The sequence below is a fragment of the Neovison vison genome, chromosome 5 (assembly GCF_020171115.1).
Source record: "Neovison vison isolate M4711 chromosome 5, ASM_NN_V1, whole genome shotgun sequence".
In the NCBI taxonomy this organism is placed as follows: domain Eukaryota; kingdom Metazoa; phylum Chordata; class Mammalia; order Carnivora; family Mustelidae; genus Neogale; species Neogale vison.
In genome coordinates this window covers 150,927,935-150,953,189 of record NC_058095.1, presented here as the reverse complement: position 1 = coordinate 150,953,189, position 25,255 = coordinate 150,927,935, and the positions used below count along the sequence as shown (strand labels likewise).

General features: G+C 38.7%; 1 protein-coding gene across 2 annotated transcripts in view; it reads right to left on the bottom strand.

Annotated features, from left to right (window-relative positions):
* GPC6 (glypican 6) overlaps window positions 1-25,255 on the bottom strand; it is a 1,094,872-nt gene that overhangs the window by 511,289 nt on the left and 558,328 nt on the right. The window lies entirely within an intron of this gene.

Genomic DNA, 25,255 nt, shown 5'->3' with positions numbered 1-25,255 from the left:
TAGTAGCTGCACATTGTTGTTGTTAGAGGGTGGAATTCAAACAATATTGTTGTTTAACTGATACAGGTGAGCAGTAATCTACCTACTCTCAAAACAAACGAACAAACAAAAACTAATGATTTTTTCCCAATTTCTTCCTCTTCCCCATTATCTATAGCCCACAAGGATCACTGTTCTTTCTGACCCTGTATGTTAGCAGACCATGCTACACAGTTGGGCACTTACATTTCTTTGTTAGCCTTTATGTTTTGCTCTATATATGCAAAATTCCTCTCCTCAGGTAAACTCTGAGTAAGCAACTCCAGGACCAGTTTTCCCTCTTCATTTCCTGGGGCTCTCAGAATAGTAAAAACATACATGGCATCTAGTTAACATCAGTTTATTAAAATACTCGACAAGATAACCTCTATGCTTTAACACCGTTTCCCCTTCAGAAACCAAAGTAACAGTTAACAATAAATAGTCTTAGAGTAATTTATGATGATCTCTGATATTTTAAAGGGATTTGCACTTAAACTTTCCCTTTTTCTACCTTGCTTTGCATATTTTTCAAGGACCCTGCAAATGGCCTAAATCTTTCAGTTGGTTCTTTTTATTCAGAGATACAGAAAATTTCTAATTTCCAAGGATAAAAGTAACGGTACGATATCACTTGCACATACCGGCAAAACCGCCATTTTATTACCCTCTAAAGTAGGTAAGACCTGATCAAATTATTCTGGATAGCATCTGCAGAAACCTTAAACCACCCATAGAACTCACAATGGGTTGACATAGCTGACTATTTCCAAATCTTTCGCAACGTCTCTCATATTTTTATGGTTTGTCATCTCCCACAGAGTGCTTCTTTCAGTCTGTAGCTTTCTTTCTACATGAAAACTGACTTTGCTTCTCTCCTGCTGCTTATGAGTAAACTCCCTGGCGTGTTTGCAATTTATTGTGATCTATTTGCCTCTTTCCAATAAAGATAAATTCTACAGCCCCTCTTAAAGCAACCAACGTGAAAAAAGCCTTCAGAGTGATTTTAGTAACAAGCGAAGGGCACTGCATACAGTTAGTACTAAATACATGCTCTGTAACTGTAAATTGTTTATCATCCGGCCATTTTCCTATAGGGAATGCTGAACAAGAACTTATTATCTAGGGAGAGGTAGCAAGAAGTGGCAATGAGAAAGAAAAAGGGAGGGTTACTGTTATTTTTCTTCAACTTCTACTTTTATTAAGTCCACAAAAACTTTTGCTTTGCCTAACTAAAAATTTTCTCTAAAATTGTGCCAGAAAGATCCAGGGATGGCGATTGGCTGAAGATGTATTAGGATGACTCATGACCACGGTCCAGACTCATAATCCAGATGTGGGTTTCTTCTCCAACTTCCTGGTGCCTCGTAATTTATGCTATAGCTACCTCCAGTGTGCTGCACCATTTCACACCTTTGTCCCTCCCAGACCCATCAGCATGGAATAATCTTCCACATATCATCTACCTGAAAAACTCATCTCCATTGTTGCAAAATTAGCCCTGGCATCAGTGTGTATCAAGCTTCTTTCCAAACATGCTCATCAACTGTAAGTTTATTACTTACTCCTCAGAGTAAAGCGTGCAAACATCTTTGCTACTTGTGCTTCCTTCATTTCCCTGTAGTCTACTCATTTGTTTAAATGCCTATGTGGCTTATTACACACTTTTTAAAGCCAGGGTCCATGGCGCTCAGATCTTTTGACCCACTCTGCCTATCACAGCACCTGACACAAATTAAGTGTTCAATTAATAACGTGTGGAATGTTAACAGTGCAGAGGACTTAAAAATATTTTTGAACATGCTGCTTTATCCTCAGCACAAATTGGGAGTCAGAGAACTTTCCTTATACCCTCTCACCAATTCGTAGTCCTCTGAGAAAGTCATCTGATTTAGAGTCGTATCGGTGGGAAGGTAAGCAAACTAGATTTTTAAAGATGGAGTTTTAATAGAAGAAAGTTTAACATTGTAAATTTATATAAATAACAAAAATGAGACAAAGTGTGGGCTGTCAACAGAATATATGAATGGGCTAATCATAATTAGTGGATATGAACACTGTGTAGTTTATAATTAAAATAAATTATTCCTTATAAACATGCATGCCATATATATATATATATATATATATATATATATGATATGGATGCTTCTTAAAGATGAAAAAAATGCCTTAACTGGTTAAAACTTCTCTTTTCTTAGCATTGACAGTCTACATATTGAAACCATTGTCAAGAGGTAATGCCAGTGCACAAGAGCTGTTACAGGAAGGAGGATGGCCCACTCAGGTTGCTGAAAGAGGTAAATGATGAGCCCAGAGAAGGAGGAAAGGGCCAAACTAGGTTAGGTTTTGAAAAGTATGTTATATGGTCGTATCTTTACTCTCAGAGTGGGGAGAAGCCATCAATGCTTTTAAGCAGATTTCAATGTGAAGAAATTCGTTATGAAGTAATTTCTTTGGCTCAAGTAAAGGAGATGAATTGGAAAGTGGGCCATGGTAGATATGCTGGGAGGCCCGTTGGGAGAGCATTTCAGTGGATTAGGGGATAAATGATGCAAACAAAAAGTAATGCCAAGGGTCACTTGGGTGACTCAGGTGGTTAAGTATTCAACTCTTGATTTTGGCTCAGGATGCTGAGATCGACCTCTGTATCGGGCCTGCCCTGGGCATGGAGCCTGCTTAAGATTCTCTCTCTCTCTCCCTCTGCCCTCCTCCCACCAAAAAAAGAGGAAATGCCAAGAATGTCTTCACTTGGGCTTTCTGTGTTCTACCACTGAAATTTTAACAATATAACTCAAATGAAAATATGTGAATATACCCTATAGGGGGAAAACAGTGATTTGGAACTTGAGGAATTAAGAGCACATTAAATCTCTCTCTCTCTCTCTCTCTCACACACACACACACACACACACACACAAACACACACACACACTTTCTGGAATAATGAGGTTTAGCGTTGGCTATGAATAAATCAAACTCTAGTACTGTGGGAGAAACAGGTACCCTGGAATCATAAACAGAGATTCAGAAATTTCCGAATGAGAAATGGGGTGGAGGAAAAAATATTATTGCTCTTTCCAAAACTGCTCATTCAGGTTTTATGAGATAGAACTGAAAGGAATCTTTATATCATCAGAAAAATTTCTTAGGTCCTTGTGGGTTTCAATGAATTATGTTTAATAGACTAGCTGGGTAATCAAATTATAAAAATTTGGAAGAGACATGCCAACCTTTCCATGTAAGGTGTTCAAGAGTGATTTCTTCTTTATTTTCTTTGTTTTGTGGTTGTAATCAGATTCAGAACATGAAGTGTCATTAGTCACATATGAAAATGACACTCCCACCATGACTTATGGAAAAGGCTAAGGCAATTCTGACCTCTGACAATAGCTACAGTCCTTTTACCTTATCCCCACAAACATATTACTTTGTTTCATCAACTACAGCAGTTGTGTGAATTTCAATAATGTTCACATATAATACTTAAATATCACCATGGCATAAGGACAATGGTAAGTTAAATTTGAAAAAATAAAATTATTTTAAAAATTGGGTTTGTCTTCCTTTCTGGAGATCCAGTAAGGGAATTCAGAAAACACATTAGCATGTATCATTAGGTATAATGTAATCACAACATATTAGCATGTTTTAGACTCATGAATTGAATCTGAGTTTGATCAGCTATGTTACTTCATGGAGATAAAATTATTGTCACAATGTAAGTCTAAAGGAATTGACTACAACAGGGAAAAGGAAACAAATTGAGTACATGTGTGGAATACAGTGAAATTTTTAATTCTTACCTTTGCATCTCAATTGAAGATTTTAGGAAAGAAAATGTAGTACTTAAGGCATTTTACAGAAAAGTCTATTAGAACAATTCATTCTGCATATAAACAATTTGTTAAGGACTATGATTTTGCAAGCTTTACTCAGTGAATCAGGTATAAACTTTAACCTCTAACTTTAACCTTTATTACTTTTTACTAAAAAGTGATAAAATATGGAGTGCAGAATAGTAAAATGAAAATGAACTGAGTGTTTTACATTATTTAGAAATATAATGGCTCCTTTAACATAGTGGTGCTAAGACCTTATATACACAAACACAATTAACAAGAAGAAGAAAGGGATAAATGGACAAGAGCACAGAATATCAAATAAATAGCATATAGCCTGTAGAATTATACTTTAGAAGATTGACTCCATTTTTAAAAGAATTCACATCAAATAAACAGTTTATTCTTGGGGGCCATGTTTTAGGTTAGATAACATATATTTTCATTATTAATGACAAAGAAGAAGAAGCAGATAATAAAAACAAAACATTGTCAACAGTGCTGTTTCTACATTTCTCCAAAAGTATTTGCAATTATCTGTTCTACTATATTTTAAATTCGAACTTGAACCCCTGGAATTTATTTATGGTATCTGCATAACTTTAAAAAAAAGACAAATATCAACATTAGGAATATCAAAATTAAGAATCTACTTTTTTTTCTACCAAACTAAACTCTAAGAATAAGCACAAAAACAGTTATCTTTTGTTGTAGGTTATTAGCCAACTGGCCAGAGAGTGGGTTAGCATAGAATCGTTTGTAAGCTCCAACAGAGAAGAAATATAATTCTGAAGTCAACACTCAGGGAAAAATAAATGTGCAAGTAATGGCAGCACAGGCTGTTCTCATGTACAATCAATAATAAAACGACGTGTACAAGAATTAAGAGTTTGTGAAAAAGAAATCTCTCACAAGTGATTTTCAGCTATTAATTGGACAGGTAAAGATACTGATGAATGAAAATGATTTCACTTTTAACTTTATCCTGCAGGATTCTGAGTAAGGAAGAACTAGTGGTGTTTGCTTTGGAAATACAGGAAATAACTCCTTAAGTCCTGAAATTTCCCAGGAGAGATCATGAAATTATTTAGAATATTTATTTTGGCTTTAATTGATTGTCTAGAACAAAATCTTAAAGCTTCTTTGGAGGGTGTGTAAAGAAAAGAATAGGAGTGAGATGTCTACTGAACTTTATCTATTTAAAGACCAAATCCTCTTTTACAAAATGGACAGTCCTTATTGTTCTTTAATTAGCAGGTTAGTGCATGGGTTTCATTAAAAGTGCAGTGGGATTCAGCCCTGGATGGCTGTCACACGCAGCCCAGAAAGCAAACATTTCCGAAGTGGATGGCGCATATACTTAAAACCATTAGGAAAAAACAAAACCCCACATGACCGCCTTGCATTTTTCTTTGTTTGAACGGGTCTATACTGCAGTGCACCATGAGTCCAGAGTACAGATAAGGAAAGTATTCCTCGAAGCAGATACAGTATCCCATAATTAGGATCACCCTATTTGTAATATAGAAAATAACAGTTTTTAATACTGATGTTGCTCTGGTACGTTTTATAGTTGACCAGTTTGGAACGTATTTTGTTTGTTTCATTTTTACATAACACTTTAATATCCCCTAATATTTTCCACTATAAGAATCTGCTTTTGTTTACCAAACACCATTTTCATATTTCTATGTCCTGTAACTACTCTTCATCCCGATTTCTCATCATTCCCTTTTGGCAGATGGGATAACAGAGGCTCCATAACTCAGAAAACTCTACCAGGTAACAACTGGCAGAAGGATTCCTGCCCCCTCCCCCCACCCCCCAACTCATTCTACCCTATACATGACAGCCAGATGGTCCAGCGATTTGATATACTATACCCATCTGAATACTGATTTAACAGTCTGTCAGTAGAAGCATTACACTGTTTTGTAACTCTGGTATACAATTACATTTTAGACCTCATTCTTCCAAGTTAGCAAAAGAGTCTTCCCATCTTCCTGAAAAGATATAGTCAGTGGAAACTCAAGAAGAAAAAAGATTTCCATGAAAGTATTTGTTTCTCTCTACCCCGGAGAGCCTGAAAAAATATTCCTGAACATTCCCAACTGACTTCATTTATGATCACTTTTCAGCCTAACTTTCTCCCCAACTGTTGGATGGCACTGTGCCCACTAACAAGGCACTATACCAATTTCTCTAGGACACACATGCCAATCAAATGTGAGATTCAACAGAAAACATTGCAAAGGCCATCTCTTTCGCAGGGCATCCATTATCTCCAGCAGCAACATGCATTAACACCAAATACATCTTGAGGACCAAAATTAAAATTGTGAAACACCGAAGAAAATTCAGCATGGTAGCTATAATGCTTGAATTGGAGCAACGGACGGGCTGAATTCGAGGAGGCCCATGGAAACCCATTAAGCATACACGTATCCTACTGCTTAAAAATGTCTTTGGAATTTGAAGTGATTTAGGAAAACAGTAACAACCTAGTATTATAAGAGTAAACTGTGTCATCCTAAAATTAGAGGCGAGCCCAATTAAAAGAGTGACAACCAGAAACAGTAGCTGGATAGATTCCAAAGCCACATTCACAGAAACTTAGGGGTATGCCATACATTTGAAACATATATTTGAATGTTTACAACATTCAAATTAATTGCTATTGCCTTACTTGACCAGCCCTTTCCCACGCAGATCTAAATGTCCAGATGTGCATTCTTGAGTGTATACCTTAGTTCTTAGGCATATGTCTATGATCCCAATAATTGCTACTTTGGAAATTTCACTCCCCAAAAAGCATTGCATCTTGTCCAACCCTCTCACTTCACCAGGAAGGAAAGAAATTCCGACAACTAACTAACTAGGATCAAAGTAAGAATTCAGTTCCAGCTATCTCCTATTCTTGGTCTAGTGAGCTCTGAATTACGTGAAGATTTATTTCTCTTTACTTAGTTTCTATGTTATATTCAAATTTTAAATATAATCTATCTCCTATTCTTGGTCTAGTGAGCTCTGAATTACGTGAAGATTTATTTCTCTTTACTTAGTTTCTATGTTATATTCAAATTTTAAATATAATATGGCCTGTTTTCATGCTATATACATATATAATAACACACAATAAGATATTCATAGTGATAGTGACAGGTACTTTGTACCTAATCAATAAATACTTACTGATTATTTATGCAGTTTTATTTTCTCGATGTCTAAACAGTGAATTTTCTTATGTCTATTAAAATTTATGTTCCTGTGGACATTAAACCCATGACTGACAAAATAAAATGCAATAAGACACAAGAGTCCACACGAGATGTGTTTGTCTGGATGGGCACCTGCTTTCTTATGTCCCATGTATACCTCTGTCTTAGTACTTCGCAGTCTCTACTATTCATTTGTCTAGTACCCACTCTGGAAGGAAAGTTCGTTAAGGGCAGGTGCTGAAGAGTTGGTGCCCAATAAATGTTTGCTAAATGAAGGGACAAATAAATGCATGGGCTGGTATACCCCATGGGTTGCTAAAATGACCCCTGGTTAACTCTACTGATTGTCTTCGTCATGCCTGGTTTTGTTTCCAAAGATTTCTCATAGAAACTAAAGCATGTGAATAAGACATTTCTTTTAATCGTTCATTCATGACAACAACCTTTTTTTCTTTTCTTTTTCTTTTTCTTTTTTTTTTTTTTAACTCATGGGCATGAACTATTAAGGCCTCTCAGAGGAAATTATTTTAATTACAGAAATCAGAACAGCTTAATTGGACGTGTGCAATGTGAGCATTTTACAAAAGAGATGAGTTGCTTTTTTCTTTATTTCTTTCATGTTGCTTTAATAATTCTTGGAACTCAACAGTAAAAACATTCCCAAGGTTTCAGTATCCTGGCACATCTTTCTCTTCTATTTTAAGAAATAGAAGATTAAGAAAATCTACAATGGTGATGTTTGAAGACTATGAAGCCACACTTTATTCCATGAATAATTCACTGAACTATACGGTGATCGTATAGCCCAGGGGCTTCTGGATAGAGGAGCTGGAAGGCATGAAGGGAAAAGAGGAGTGAAAGAAAAGTTGCTCCCCTAACTGTGGAACCCGTGTAGATATCTACCTCGACATGTCGATAGAGGAGTTAGATATACATATTTTGGAAATTTGGAAAACAAATGAAGCTTCATTACTCTTCAACAGATCTCAAGCTACCATACCATCTAGGTGACAGCTAAGGGGATGCATGGCTTCTCAGCCTAGACTCTGTCATTACTCCTTCACTTGTCTATGGCGTCTTTTTGCATGAATGTCCCAGCCAAAGGAGCTACAGCTCTATTGGGTAATCACATGCACTAAGTATTTAATTTTTTTTTGGTGGGGAAGGAAGAATTGTAGAAGGACCTATATTCCATCCTCTTCTAAAACCACTGGAAATTCAGGGCACTATTTACAACACTATGGGAGAGGATACATAGATGGATATTATCGCTCTCCACTCTTCCGACCATGATGGGAATGAAAGAAAGGGGGGCAAAGTACTACTATAACAGCAGGATTAATATTTCTTCAGTATCTGTCATATCCAAATTGCCGTAGTGCTTGCTCTGAGGAACACTGATAGAACCGTCGCTCTTCTTTTGGGTACCGAGCTACAGTCTTCAGGGGAAGGAGGACCATCCCACGGGAAAATGTTGTAAAAACTTCAAAGTAACATATGTACAAATCCACATGAACACGATAAAAAAGCTTAGGGTAGAGAGTCTGAAATGAGGCTGAGTGAAAAACAAAACAAAACAAAACCAATTAAAAAAAAAAAGCAAAAACCCCACAATTAATTAAGCGATTTGGTGAAAGGAACTTCCTAGAGACAACAGAAGTGACGATGAGCAGGTTTTAGCGAGTGTTGAATGAGGTAAGAGATGAGTTGATGGGGAGAGGAAGGCATGATGGGTAAGACACGGGGCAGAGAAAACGCTCACACAAACATTCACGTGGGGGAAAGCTGGAATGAATTTGCTGCAATAAACCTAGGCATGGAGTTGGTACTAATGATACAGGGCAGCAAGGTGAATGCATGGTTGAGGACTTGAAGGCTTGGCTGCCCACCTCAGACCTGTCAGTGTCTTGTCCAGGGAGAGGGATCTGGTGTTCAAGTCCATTCCTTGCAGACCGCTAAGCGCTTAGTAAAACATTCCTGATTGCTGGAGTAATTGACAAGCAATTTACCGCTGGGATTTATGATCAGCGCAATGACTTTCTCAAAATGGCATGTGATGAAATGTTCTCAGGATGTCCGGGAGTAGATGCAGAACCTAAAAGCTGGGAGAGCTTCCCCGAGGGGACAACAGCCCGTGCTTCAGGGGATCAGAGTTTAGATTTCAGAAACTGAGGCAGTTTCTGGAAAGGGAAAGACACACATGGGAAGCAGCACGAGACGACAAAGTGATTACGCTGCTCCGAATGATTCAGCTTGCTTCCTAATAAATTCCTTTGTAAGGTTGCTGAGTGGGGAAAAGGAAATGCAACCGTAGATGTTGGGATGAACACAGAGTCAAAGTCTGAGGCTGCAGCTAGACAGAAATTACCGACAAATTTTCTCCCCCTTGGAAATACACTGACATAGTTGTAACCTCTCAAATAGATTTCTGACTCAGCGGTGAGCAGCAGGGAGAAAATGACACTGCATAGCTAAAATGATGGGAAGCTGACAAGAAACCGCCTGCCCCCTGAAACTGAGTCAGAACCATGCTCCGAAAAACCGCTAACCTAATATTCTCTGCTCTCCTGAGAGAAACGATTTCAAATCTCCCAATAAATCAGTTTACATATTCTAAATTAATTTAATGAATGGAATTATAAAAGAAGTCTAAAGTCCGCTCTCTAGCACAATGGTGTTCAGAGTCTGGGGGTGGGGGGACCGCAGGCATCCGGAACGTGGAGGCTGCCACAGAGCTAGCGGCGTCTGCCTGCTGGTCTGACCTTCCCGATCACCAAGGGAAACTCAGGAACACATCAAAGTTTTCAGAATGATGATGAAAGTATCAATTCCACAATAGGAGATACTGAATAGGATCCCTCTTAGGATAAGCTCTTCCCTGACGGTGAAAGGCATCAGGGGAAGATGAATGTCAACTCTCTCAACCTCTGGGGCATCACCTTAATGCATCCAAATAGTAATTCACTAAAACTGTGATTTGCCGGTTTCTTTTAAAAAAACCCATGTGCTAAAATGTTTTATGAGGAATCTAAGGAAGCCAATTCTTCAGAGGCTTTGGCTTGAAAAGCACCTTCTTTACCCAAAATATGCGGAAATACTCTCAAATCTGTCTGAATACAAATCAGTCATGTGGTTTTGGTCATTTAATCCAGGGATGGACCACCTTTATGGGTATTAAGGCCCCTTTTGAAGAGCCAAAAATTTCAGAGAGCGCCCCTCCCCCCGTGATAATATTCAGACATTTGTGTTGTTTACAACTGGTGCTGACACCCACAGATACCGGCCAACTCCTGCATTCATGTTTCTCATCCACCTCCCCAAGGCAGATGGAAAACCATGCATTAATCCATCCATGATGATTTACCACCTTCCTGATGCTCATTATACGTATGGGCTCTGGTAGTATCACATGCCAAACCTCAGGGGGACCAGCAAGAGGAATCTCCCAATAAAAAGTGTCTGTTATTTACGCCAGAGTTCCAGGAGGGCCCCCAAAGCATTACACAAACACGGACTCCTTCTCTGTTTTCCTCATAACCGGAGGAACATGCATCAATAATCCACCACAAGAGTTTAGACTTCCTGGTGTGAGTTCCTAAAATTCTTTGCCCTCAATAGGAAGATGATGCATTGAAACTCTGTATTTGCTTTGTCTGCAACCTCAGCCACTAGCCACATGCAGCTCTTGAGCAAAGGAAATATGGCTAGTCCAAAAGTGCAATTTGTTGTCAGTGCAAAACAGAAACTTGAGGACTTATTGCAAGAAACATAAAGTAGCTCCTTAGTGATTTTTGTATTGATTACATATTTAAATGACCATGTTTGGGATAGAATGGGTTAAAAATTTGCCATTAAAATGAGTTTCACCTGTTTCTTTCTATCTTAATGGGCTTACAGAACATTTTAAATTGCGTTTGTAGTTCCCATCACATTCCTTTTGGACAGCACTGCCATAGACCAAGGGGTTTTACATAAGGGGTTGCACTCAGAACAAAGCCTCAACTCTGGGGGAGGCAGTACAGATTTGTAGCCTGGGCTCTTTGCCATACACCCCAGGATCCTATCTCATAGATGGGATCATAACCATTCCTGTATCTTGGGTTTGACGTAAGAATTAAGCAACAATGTGTGAAAAGTACTTAGCCTAGTGGCTGGCACATTCAATCCGTGTTAACTTCCATTTGCATTAGACGTAAAGAGATTCTGATAATAGTGACGAAGTTATGATGACTTTGTCGGGGAAAATTCTAGGCCTGTGCTTGCTATTAGGGTCCATTTTGGCAGGAATAAACTTCCAGCTGTGTGTATCATAAGGATGGTCCTTAAGACGGGATTCTTTAGTGACTCCAACAATAAGAATACTACAGTTTCTTCCTTAGCCATTGGCTTGCTTTTATTTGATTAAAGGATACGGTCCACCTCATATTGATAGCTAACAGAAGGCTTAAAAGAGGGTTGGCACATTCGAATGCCAAGGAGTCAATAATTACAAGTGAGGTTTACTTTTTTTTTAAAATTTTAAACAAAGAAACTATTTGCCAATAAAACATTTAGAATATATATACTTTCAAAAAAAAAAAAAACCCAAAAAACCTTCTGATCATTTTTTTCCCTTTGAAACACTGTCTTACTTGTCTTTCACTTTTTCACTTTTACAGGTAGAGAGAAACAGTTCTCTATTACGAGAAAAACAGCCATACGATTTGATAGATGGCAAGCAATACTGACTTCAGAATCAGGCCAACAGGGGATATCAGGTGGGCCTCAAACTAAACCTTGAATGCTTCACCCAAAACAACTCAGTCTAAACATTCTTTAACTCTAGCCAATGTTTGCCATCCAGAACACAGGGCAGGCTGGAGAGATCTTCAGAAATTGTAGAAATCCACATTTTAAGTAAACCCTCTCCATTAACATTATTTGAAATCTTAAAGAATTCATACCAAATAAAACATGTCCCTGGGCCAGTGAGGACTAAGGTCCACAAGTTTGCAATCTGGTTTAGAGCCAGACTTTTGGCCCAACAGGGAAGATTGCCCAGGAAATGCTCATATTTTCAGTCTGCTTCATTCCTGCCTCTGCTTTACGTTTACACCTTTTTTTTTGCCTTTTTGAACAAAACAAAACAACACAGACAAACAAACAAAAACACTGCTTCTAAGCTCTCTGGAGTATATATAACCCAGTCAGTAAATTTCAACAGTGAAATATATGATAAGGAAATCCTGGAACTCTCACATATCTTGGCATTTCAGAGTGCAAAGCGAGTAAAGCTAAATACGTATGTACACACAAACTCCTCGAAACAGTTGTTTCCTTTTCCTAGCAAGAATGTCCAGGCGATGGGGCACCTGGGTGGCTCAGGTGTTAAGCATCTGCCTTCGGCTCACGTCATAATCCTAGGGTCCTGGGATCAAGTCCCGCATTGGGCTCCCTGCTCAGCAGGAGGCCTGCTTCTCCCTCTCCCACTCCCCCTGCTTGTGTTCCCTCTCTGTCAAATAAATAAAAATCTTAAAAAAAAAAAGAATGTCCGGCGGGTGACTATTTGTGACAGATCGACAGATATATTGGTAGCAAACAAAGTCTTTAGGTTGTGAAAGAATTCTTTAAGAAATAAGAGGAATTTTTAAAGAAATGCTGTTGATGTGGAGAAATACTTCTTTTTTTTTTTTTTTTAAAGATTTATTTATTTATTTGGCAGACAGAAATCACAAGGAGGCAGAGAGGCAGGCAGAAAGAAAGGAGGAAGCAGGCTCCCTGCTGAGAGCAGAGAGCCCGATGCAGGACCCTGGGATCATGACCTGAGCGGAAGGCAGAGGCTTTAAGCCACTGAGCCACCCAGGCGTCCCTGGAGAAATACTTCTGATGTTAAAGAGAAGTTAAAGCAAAAAAAGTAGAATTCCGTATGAATCATCTCACAGGATTTAATAATATGTAATTTAAAAATATATGAGGTACAAAAAGACGAGAAACACAAACGTCTAACACATTATTTTTTAACTAATCTTTGACATTGGTTGGGGGGTGGGAATGTAAGATTATCTTACTTTGTTCTTTGGGCTCTTCTGTGTTTTCCATATTGTGTTTCTAGATGAGCACTTACTGATTTTACAGTCCGAAAACAAACGAAAAACGCATAAAATTATTTTACTAACTACCAATAAAAATAAACAACTAGGGGATCTAAACTAGGGTAAAATTTTTATTTAAACTTTCTTGGTAATTTGAAGGGCAAAAAAAAAAAAAAAAGTCTATTTGGCTTCAGTGATTTGTCAGATTATCTCATTTCCTGAGTTCATTTGGTCCCAAAATCACAACACCACTGATAAACTACACACGGATCAAGAGTGAAAACTGGCATACCTGGGCGTTGGAGGTTTTACAATGAATCCAACAACTGGCATATTGGACTGGAAGAAAGCCATCACTTTAACAATAATAATAAAAAAAAAATCTTCACAAATGAAAAAGACTTTTAATCTGGAATTCTATCTGTCTTCTTAGCCAAAATGTCAAGGTACTTTTTTCTCCATTCCAAAATAGATATTTCTGGTATTTTATGGAAATAGTATCATAAATATTTTATATAGTCATCTTCTGTCTACAAAGGCAGCAGGATATCACAACGTTTGTCTTTTCAATAAAATGCTTTATTGCAAGTACAGTTACATTCTCCCCAGCCCAGCTTCTCATTGGAGCTCCACGAACCTAAGAAGAGAGGAATGAGAGTGTCTGCAGAGTGCCTGGTTCTCTGCAATGGTTTAAAGCATGAAAAAAATCTCAGATTTCTCACTAACTGCTGTCGACTTTTTTTTTTTTTAAAGATTTTATTTATTTATTTGACAGAGAGAGATCACAAGTAGACAGAGAGGCAGGCAGAGAGAGAGAGAGAGAGGGAAGCAGGCTCCCTGCTGAGCAGAGAGCCCGATTCGGGACTCGATCCCAGGACTCTTAGATCATGACCTGAGCCGAAGGCAGCGGCTTAACCCACTGAGACACCCAGGCGCCCACTTTTTTGAAAAACAGTGAAATGAATGCTGCCTTATACTTAGATACACTTTTAGTAAGAAATGGGTTTTTAGAAAGCCAAGAGCAAAGGAGGAAATTTCTAACATTCATTATTTATCAACTAGTATATTTCTTTAGGGAGAGACTCATATTCGTAAGTACTATGAGAATAGTATACGGAATAATAAATTTTCATAATTAATAGATTTACAGATGCTTAAAATGTTGAATGGATTTTTCTGATTACAAAATCCTGTCTAGAGTGAACACAGAGAAGCCTTCCTTCCTGACTTCTTAAGACACTACAAACTGAAGAGGACACAATTTCCATATAAAATCCTGCTATCTGTGGAGTATTAAACACGACTTTGGCATTTTTGACATGCAGCATATTCCTGCAAGGATGGCAATGAATTTTTTAAAAATCTGTTTATGCCAGTCGCTTAAGTGTCAACTGATGTTAACTTGAAATATCTATTGATTGAGGCTACGGTCTTACTTACATCTGAATGTCAAAGTCACCATTATCCCATTACTGACATTGTGAACTGTCCATTTTCACTCTTGGCTCTCCGATTTAGACACAAGAAAATGGAGAGTTTCGACACTGTGTGGGATGATTGCTATTTTCCGAGCGTCCGGGATTGACCCCGTTGTGTTTGGGTGATCACTCATCAAGACGAAGAGGTAAAATGCATACACATGAAGGGGAATAATCCTTGCTTGTAATCATGAAGATAACAATGGAGAAAATGAATGGCAGGTAATAACATATCCCATTTTCTACCCAATCAGATACCTACAGGACCTAATTCCTCATTTATAAGAAAAAAAAAGAATACCAATATGTCATCCTCTATGTAAGTTTGGGTTCACCATGTCAGCACTTTTAATGCCACAGATCTGCCAAGCTTTATATTAAAATTCTTTTTCACATGCATCTGGGCTCGTCAGCCTCTACGGCGCACGGATACAGCCTCAGAGAATGTCCTTGTTACACTCAGTCTCTGAAGACGGGACAACAAGAGAGAAATCCTCCAGTCTTTTGAGTTCGGCCCATCAGAGCACACAGCCCGCGGTGTCCTGTCAGCCCGCAGGATGTGCTTTTGCATGTGTAAGTAATTACAACACGACTGTGGTTCGAATATCGTTACACAGAACCTTCTAGTAGGAGAAGCGTACGCGCATTCAGAGATATGGATCCAACAACAGAGCTGGTGTTGACACTGGAATCAAGTGTCAGGTCCGGCTTTCTTTATGAAGCCATTTCAGAAGCAGTATTCTTTGAGTTACTGTACTAGAGTTTTATCCTTGGGCCTTTTTTATTTGTGTTGTACCCTAATTGGCACATTTCACCAGTGGCCGTTCCCTATTAGGAACAAAGACGTCTGCCTGTAGCACACATTTTCCATGGGCCCCAGAGGAGTTCTCGGACTTTCGGGGCCAAGGCAGACAGTAGATGTGTCAATCAAAGCAGGTTTACAGGAGCCCAGGAAGGCAGTGAACATAGAGAAGGCGTCCCAGGGGAAAAGGCTGGTTCAGGAAGCCACAATAAAGGGGTAAAGGGGAACTGCACACAGGAAGGAGAAAGCCAGGACACACCAATAAAATCAAGCCAAATTCATTATTTTGTTTTCTTAGCATTATTGTAGAACAGTACATCTCAGACTAACTATCTGAGGCTCAAATGATCTTGACAGGCCTTGGCAGGTGGTTTGATTCTTCCCAACACATTAGGACCTGATACCTGATCCGACAGAGCTTAACTAAGATGAGGATCCAATGAGGACACTCACCAGGAGAGTTCAACGATACTCAAAAAAAAAAGTCCGCTGGTGGTGTTTAGGATGCTGGGGCCAATGTGGAATTGCTATCAAGACTTTAAATGCTTTCAATCTTTGTTCTTATCTTATTGCAAAATCCTATGAGCCTGCTCAGGAGCACCAGCCCATGGACCAGGCTTTCTTCAGCCTGTTCTAGAATGTGTAGCGAGTGGCAGAAGACGTAAGTTCTCAACCACTGAACACCAGTCTGGTCACACTGAGCTTGCTAGCTAGTAACATCCTAATGGCCAGATCCCAAGGTCTGTCTGCTCTGTGCCCGCCGTGTGACTATCTGCAACATTTGATGTCGTTGATTACTCAATTTCTGAGATTCTGCTCCCTGTCCTTTCAGGACAATACGCTTTTCCAGCTCTTGTCACCTGTCTTCTTTCTCTTAATCCTCTTTAAATCTTTTTATGCATTGATGCTTCCTCTGATCCTATTCTTTAATCTCTGTAGCCAAATGGTATCAACCTTTGCCAACAAATATTTACAGGGTGGTGATTCTCAAAACCAGTAGGCAGGCAGACAGCGGTTATTAACGTGAACAACGTTGTGCCATGAGCTGTGCTTGCTGCTGGGGAGAGAGCCCAAGAAGACACACCACCTGTACACTTGCTGGTGTGTTGGTCTCCCCTGGGGTGCTCTGCACTGTGCTCCGCCTGTGCAGACCCGCATCTCATCACTGCTTATCTGGGCTGTTGCAAGTTTCCCATCACTGCACCTGCCAACAGTCTCGCATTCCAGATTACCATCCCCATGGACCATCTTTTTAAAGTGAATGTCTGACCATATACTTGTCTTTCGAAAAATTACTGTTACCCCTTGCCTATGCCAAGTCCTTCACATTCCTGAACTTAAAATATGACCCAAATAATATGGTTCCAATCGATCTCCTGGCATCCTGTCCAAAACACCGTGACCTTTCATGATTTGTGCCTATGAACCTGTTGGGCCCCTGGCAAGAATACCTTACATCCTTTCTCCCTGTGTAACACCTATTCATTCTTTAAGTCTGAGTCTGTCGCCTCCTCTACAGTGTTTTTTCCAATTTCCCAAGACAAAGGGGGACATGCATTTCTCTGGATTCACACAGTGTTCTATACACATCTCTGCCTTTGCCCTTATCATTTGCACCACACTTGAACGTTTGGATAGTCTTTGATTTCCTCAAGGACGATGCTATTTGTTGTTATTTCCTGTTTCTTGTAGAACAATGCCTGACACACAGTAAGTGCTCAGCATACGGTTGTCCTCAAAAATACTAGAATGCTTCTAACCACGGAAAGTGTTGTTGTTGTTGTTTTAATTATTCAGGCAAAATAGCCATGCACAAAGTAGTTAGTGAAATAGTTTTTACTCAAGAGTTCAATGTAGGTCCCCAGCTTAATCTGTAGCTATTCATTTCTTTGTATTTTATGCCTCGGGGACACCCTCTGCCTCCAGCTACCTGCACACATCATTTGGTTTCATCCCTCTGTGCTTCTGCTCACTGTTGCCTTTGCCTGTAGCATCCTTCCCCATGCCGGATGCCCTCGTCACCTGCCCAACACCCATGCATCCTTCAACACATGGTTCAGGCTCCTGTGCCCCTGAAAGTTTTACAGCACACGAGATGAAGCTAGGTCCCCCTCCTTTCGGTTTCAGGACATTTATTGCACAATTCTCTCCGTACACATTGATTCTCTGTGTGTCTCTCTCTCTTCCCAATTAGTACCTGCAAATACGTTAACTTGCTTGATTGTGGTATCTCGAGAACTTACCAATAATACTTGACATATAATATACAATGAACAAGTGTTTATCGATGAGGGCAGAAACTAATCTCCAGAATGCCTCCACTTTTGTAAGAATCCACACTTGGACCAGATGAATATTGGGTTATCACAACCACTCCATCTCGGACTGTAGAGGAGAGGAAGACTATACCTGTTAGGAGCGGTCAGAACCGTGGTTCACAGATGTTTCACAGATGTTTCTGCTTTATTTAGACAGAGTTAAGGAACTTATTAACTTCTCCTTTCAATAGGAATAAAACTTCATTATCAAATGCAACAGGGAGAAAGGTGCTCATTTTAATGGAATTCCAGTAGATAGTATAATTTCTGTATAAAATAGCATAACTGAGGTATAGGTATTAGAAAGAGACACAAGCTACAAAAAGAATATACAAATAGCGCTTTTTTAAGATTTATTTATTTTAGAGAGACAGACAGAGAGAGAGAGTGGCAGGAAAGTCAGAGGGAGAAGGAGAGAGAGAATATCAAGCAGACTCCTGCTGAGGGAGGAGGATTGTGTCCTGGGATTGGCTTGGGGCTCAATCCCAGGACACTAAGATCATGACCTGAGCTGAAACGAACAGTCAGAAACTTAACCATGGTCTGAGTCACCTTGGTGCCCCACAAAATAGCTCTTAATGCATTGGAAATAAATGGCTTCATTTTCCTCAATTTCTACCCTCTTCTTATCTCAACCATTTTTAAAATCCATATACCTAAACTATTTATTTTCAAGAGAACTTAAAATTAATGAGAAATTTTGACTGTTTTAATCAAAATAACCAAAGTGGTTTTTTTTTTAAGTCTTATTTAAATTCCAGCTAGTGAATTTTACATATAATGTAAAATTGGTTTCAGGAGCAGAATTGAGTGATTCCTCACTTACATACAACACCCAGCGCTCATCACAAGTGCCCTCCGTAATGCCCACCACCATTTTGCCCATCCCGCCACTCGCCTCCCCTCCAGCAACCCTCAGTTTGTTCTCTATATTTAAGACTCTTACGCTTTGCCTTCCTCTCTTTTTTTCCCTGTCCACTATGTTCATCTGTTTTGTTTCTTAAATTCCACATATGAGTGAAACTATATGCTATTTGTCTTTCTCTGACTGACTTACTGTGCTTAGTTAACCTCCTCTGCTCTAGCTCCATCCACCCTGTTGCAAACAGCAAGATTTCTTTTTTTTTGATGGCTGAGTAATATTCCTTTGCATATATACACCACCTCTTCTTTAACCATTCATCACTTTCCATAATTTGGCTACTGTTGATAATGCTGCTATAAACATTGGGGTGCATGTGCTCCTTTGAATCAGTTTTATTGTATTCTTTGAGCAAATACCTGGTAGTGCAATTATGGTTGTAGGGAAGTTCTATTTTTAACCTTTTTTTTCCTTTTTAAGATTTATTTATTTGTTTTGGGGGAGGGTAGATGGAGAAGGAGAGAGAGAGAGAGAGAGAGAGAGAGAGACCGAAGCAGACTTTGCGCTGAGCCCAGAGCCCGACACCAAGCTCAATCTCATGACCTTGAGATTATGACCTGTGCTGAAACTGAGTGGCACACTTAACTGACTGGGCTACCCAGGTGCCCCTCTATTTTTAACTTTTTGAGGAAACTCCACACTATTTTCCAGAGTGGCTGCACAAGTTTGCATTCCACCAATAGTGTAAGAGGGTTCCTCTTTCTCTACATCTTTGCCAACATCTATCATTTCCTGCATTATTAATTATAGCCATTCTGACTATATCATCATGGTTTTGATTTGTAGTTCCCTGATGATGAGTGGTGTTGAGCCTCTTTTCATATGTCTGTTGGCCATCTGCGCATCTTCTTTGGAAAGATGTCTTTTCATGTCTTCTGCCCATTTCCTAACTAGATTATTTTGGGGAGTGTTGAGTTTGACAGCTGCCTTTTCTTCTTCTTCTCCTTCTTCTTCTTCGAGAGAGTGCTCAAGCAAGCAAGAAGGGATGGGAAGACCAAAAGGAGAGGGAAAGAATCCCAAGCAAACTACATGCTGAGTGTGGAGCCCAACATGAGGCTGGACCCTACTACCCTGAAATCATGACCTGAGCCAAAATCAAGAGTCAGACACCGAACTGACTGAACCACCCAGGAGTTTGATAGGTTCTTTGTAGATTTTGAATACTAACCCTTTATTAGAATGTCATTTGCAAATATCGTCTCCCATTCCTTAGGTTGCCTTTCAGTGTTGATGATTATTTCCTTCTCTATGCAAAAGCTTTTTATTTTGATGAAGCCCCAAAGTTCATTTTTGGCCATTCTTTCCCTTGTCTCTGGAGACATGTCTAGTAGGAAGTTGCTCCCACAGAGTTCAAAAAGGTTGCTGCCTGTGTCCTTTTCTATGATTTAGATAATTTCCTGCCTCATATTTAGGTCTTTCATCTATTTTGAATTTATTTTGGGGTACGGTATAACAGAGTGGTCCACATTGCATTCTTTTGCATGCAGCTGTCCAGTTTTCCCAGTACTATTTGTTGAAGAGACCATCTTTTTTCCACTGGCTATTCTTTCCTGCTTTGTTGAAGATTAGTTCACCATATAGCTGTGGGTCTATTTCTGCGTTTTCTATTCTGTTCCATTGATCTATGTGTCTGTTTTTGTGTCACTACCATACTGTCCTGATGACTACAGCTTTGTAATATAGTTTAAAGCCCAGAACTGTGATGCCTCCAGCTTTGCTTTTCTTTTTCAAGATTTGGCTATTTGGGGTCTTTTGTGGTTCCATACAAATCTTAGAATAATTTGTTCTAGCTCTGTGAAAAATTCTGGTGGCATTTTGATAAGGATTGCATTAAATGGTAGACTGCATTGGGTAGCACTACACCATGGTAAACTTCATACATTTTCAATGAATTATATTAATAAGCTATTTTCATGGTAATGGCTCTTAGCACTAGTATTTTGTTACTATTTTTATCATGAAATTATTTATTTATCAACTGAAAAGTACTTTCTAAATATAATGTCCACACCACCATCATAAAAGCAGCAAGCATGAATTATTTATGCTGACTTAAAAGTTGTAAACATAGAAACATTATTGATAATTTCAAAAGACTTATCTAGTCTTCCTAACACTGTAAATTACTGAAGTAACCTACATTGAATAATCATCAATTACAGAAGAAAATACACTAACCACAGAAGAACTATAAAAAGGTTTCATTCACCTAAGACCTTTCTGTGGTCCTTTTTCATTTTTGCATGACTCCACAGAAGTTAACTCCAATTAGAAGATCACCATAAAAGGCACAAGACAAATGAGTCAGGTGATAGCTACAACAGGTGGTCTTACCTTATATCTTAAATTCTTTCCCAAAAGCAAAGAGCTAAATAGAATGCCATTTCTCTTGTAAATTTTATCCATGGTAAATTCTTCAGAATGGTTTTCCACTGCGATCAGAGAATGCTCTCAATGGATGTATTTCACAGCCTTCATTTCATCAAATTTGATGATAAATTTTCTCAGCCTTATAGTGCATCAACCACATTTATTGAAAATTGACTCTCTGTTTATTGCTTTCTAGGCATTGCATTGTTAATGCAAAGCTGTTTACTCAGGTAGATGAACCAGCCAGGAGGCTCTTCATGCAAAAACAACAGTGTGTGTAGCAGACATGGCAGGTGTCTACTGATGAATATATTCTGGTCTTCCTAAAGACTAAAAGCCAGACTTTCTTGTCAAAGTCATGACCCACAAGAAGGAAGGATTTTAGGTAGATAGATGGATGGATGGATAAGTGGACAGATAGATACATAGACAGATAGGCAGAAAAAAAGATCCATGGCAGTCTTTAGCAATAGTGTAAGTTCTCTGGATCTCAACTCTATTATCGACCGCACTGTCTGGAATGAATCATTGAAATGACTTGCATAGTTGATGTAGTGGTACTGACATAATTTACAATGTTTACTCATAGAACTCACTTTTATTAGAGCAGAAAGATGGGAAAGTCGTGTCTTCTTTGTTTAAATGGCATCAGGAGAGATCCGTGAAGACACAAGAGTCATTTCTCTATTTGCCTTCGTGATAAATAGTTGAAGCTTGGGCTAAGTAGACAACCTGTGAACACCTCTTCAGGCAGGCCTCTGTCTGTGGGCTTCACAGTGTCTGACAAGCTGCCATCCATGTTTCCAGTCACGAATGGGTGTATATATATAAGGGCATGAGAGTGGTGTTTTCAGAAAGGGACAAAGCTAAAGAATAGTCCAGATGCTTTCTCTCCAGGCTACAACATTATCAAAATTTGCTTTTTATTTTCCTTTAAGGGCTTTGCCTTCCATGCCTACCTAGTATCATTCAGCACAATATGGGGCATGGAAAGTCAATGCTTAAAAAGTCAGGAGCAGCAGTAAACCTGATAAACTAAAGAGGGTAACTCAGGGATTTGATCATATCTAAGCTAATTAAGGGAATCAGAGAGGGACAATGGCAAAGTCCTTCCCCACTCTAACCTTTTTCATTAAAATGGTTTTAAATCCACTCTCCACCCACACATAGCCTAGAGCTTAAGACAGTATGTTATCAATAATCTTAGAAACCCCTGTATATCCTTCATATATAAAATCTCCAACCCTAACCCCAAATGTAATGACCATCTGATGTTTGTGTTTACAGCTTAAAAATTTTTTCTCACATATATTTTATTCCTAAATACTGCATTGCTTCATTTTATACAGTATTGGAACTTTATATATATTGTATGCTTTGGTGATTTTCTTCTCTCAAAATGAGGTTCCATGATTCATCCACAAGTGTGGCTATAGTTCACTTATTTTCAATGCCACATAGGATTTCATGGTGTAAAGGATTCATGATGGACACAGATGGAATGTTTGTGATCTTTTCACTTTTCATGTTATTGCAAACAGTGCTGCTGTTAACATGCATTTACATATCTACCTGTACATGGATGTACATGCCTACCTGATCCATTCCAGGGGTAGAACTGAAGTTTTGGAATATGCACTTTTTCAATGGTACAGGTATTTTCTAATTGCTATCCAAAGTGAACATGTCCACTTATACATCCACCAATAAAGTATGCAAGATACCAAATCTCCTTATTTTGTCGATCCTTGGCACTAGATAAAAATAGTCATTCAAAGAGAAAAGAATCCTGGCTAGCTGACCACAGATGCTTACTCCAGAATCGTTCAATACTTCTAAGAACCAGATCTCTATCACTTCTCAGCCTTTTGACTAAGATCAAGTATAGAACCAGATCTCCAGTTACAGTTACTTAAAATTAACTAGCTCCATTCAGTACCTAGAAGAAGACAAGGCTTTTATCTATAAGGTGGCAAAGAAGAAATTTAAAAAATAACTGTGTTGATACCTACAAAGTATTCCTCCATTTTTCTGGTAAGAAAATTCCCTATGATATCATGTCAGAATATTTGTGTCAAATGGCTGTGTTTTGCCAAAGAGATAAATTTTCCAGTCAAAGCAATTAATTAGAAGCTATTAATGACATCTTCCCCAAGATTTAGGAAGCCAGTGAAAGAGAGACAAGAAACTGAAAGGAAAAAAAAAAAGTATTCTCCAAATCAAGATGCAGGAGATAACCTAGTTTGTTGATTTCCATTTGGGAATTCTACCTTGAATTCCTTCCCTCTTCTGCAATCATTTCATCAACTTTAAACCACTCAAGTAATGGACCACAAGGAGGTTTCCGATTTATGAACAGCTTATATCTCCAATGCCATTCTTCCTTCTCCGTTTAATTTATTGAGCCCTGTAATATTTTATTCTTATTACAAAAAAAATACTTTGGGTGCTTAAAATTATCAGCACACCAATAATCCTAGTAAATCTATTTCTGGTTTACTCAGCTACTGACCATCTGGTAATCATTAGGAGAGAAAGCTCATTGGTAAAAATGTTTAAATCCTTGAGTCACAAGGTATTTTCTTTTCTTTTTTTTTATTTAAAGATTTTATTTACTTATCTGACAGAGAGGGAAAGAGAACACAAGCGGGGGAACAGGAGAGGGAGAGAAATAGGCTCTCCATGGAACGGGGACCCTGATGCAGGACTCAATCCCAGGACCCTGAGATCATAACCTGAGCCAAAGGCAGATGCTTCACTTCCTGAGCCACTCAGGTACCTCCATAAAGTATTTTAGAAAAAAAAGATGTTCAGCTTCTTTTAAACCGCATACTCTATCTGTATCTCTCTCTCTTTCTCTCTATCTTTCTACCAGAAGGTAGTACACAAATATCAGCCCAGTATTTATGATTTGCATAGATTAGGACTCATGAAACTCAGACCAGACAAGCCAATGTCTGCACAGAACATTCAACATTCCATGGTCACAGGACCACAAATGACATCACAACCCACAGCAGTTGCTCGCCAAATGGATGTTGGCCATGCAAGGATCAGGAAAAGCATGAGCTCAGTGTTTCTTCTCATCATGTCCAGAAAAAAAATGCAAAGCCATACTCTATTGGTGGTTGCTCCATGATGTCGACCTCCAAGCAAGAAAGACTAGTAGATTAGATTTTCATCTACAAAGACCTCAGACTGAGATAAGGAATGATAAAAGGGAGGGGGGCATCTCTGGGCAATTGTTAATGCTACCTTCTGAGAATTGGCAGTGGCCTCTCCCAAGGCTTTTTAGATACTGCTAGAAAACACTCTCTTATTGCACCAGAACATCCCCAGGCCAAAATATTTGCATATAATTATTATTCCCACTCAGCCAGAATCCAAGTAAACAATCAAGGATGTTGCATTGCATACATCAGTCCATGCTTTCAATTTCTTACCTTGTGTTGTTTTAAAAGCTGATTGTGTGTTTCATTCTTCAACAAAAGCAAAGACTTCAATTTGAAGCCCCTATAACTAAACTTATCTTTATTTTTAAATTTTTTTTCAAAAAAACTATCTGTTCAAGAATATATGGGGTATATGTTTATTTCTTGTACTTTTCTATATTTTAGACTTTCTCAACTGATATTTCCTCTTGCTATTCCACCTGGCTAATTCCTTATTAATCTACTTTTGGGGCTCTAGTTCCTTTACCGCTAGAATATTGTTGATTTTCAGTTGGGAAAAAAAAAAAACAAAACGTTGTTTTTACAACAGTATTACATGCCCTTAATATTATTAAATCCCATGTGACTATTATTTTTAAGAAATTTCTTGAAAATAGTCTTTCCCTATGCCCACATCAACTGGGTATGGACATGTAATTTAAAAATGGATTGCTAGGAAATTTATAAATAGTGCCATGGAGAAACACTTTTGAAGAGGATACACAGTCTTCATGCAAGATGTAAATACTGAGGACTTCAAAGTGGAGAAAAAGAAACATGGTAGCATGGAACCCATAGCTATGAGAAGTGTGTGGCTCTTTGCCATAGCCCTGCAATAAGAAAGTAGTTTTGGGAATTAATCTTTGTACAAATATGACCTTTTTAGGTGACATAATACCAGATTCCTGTTACGTATTATTTTTACTTTACCTCTTAGAGTAATCACCTTCCAGTTTATTTGTGGGGCTGACCTCATAAATGGGCAAGCCCATCTCCTAAGCACA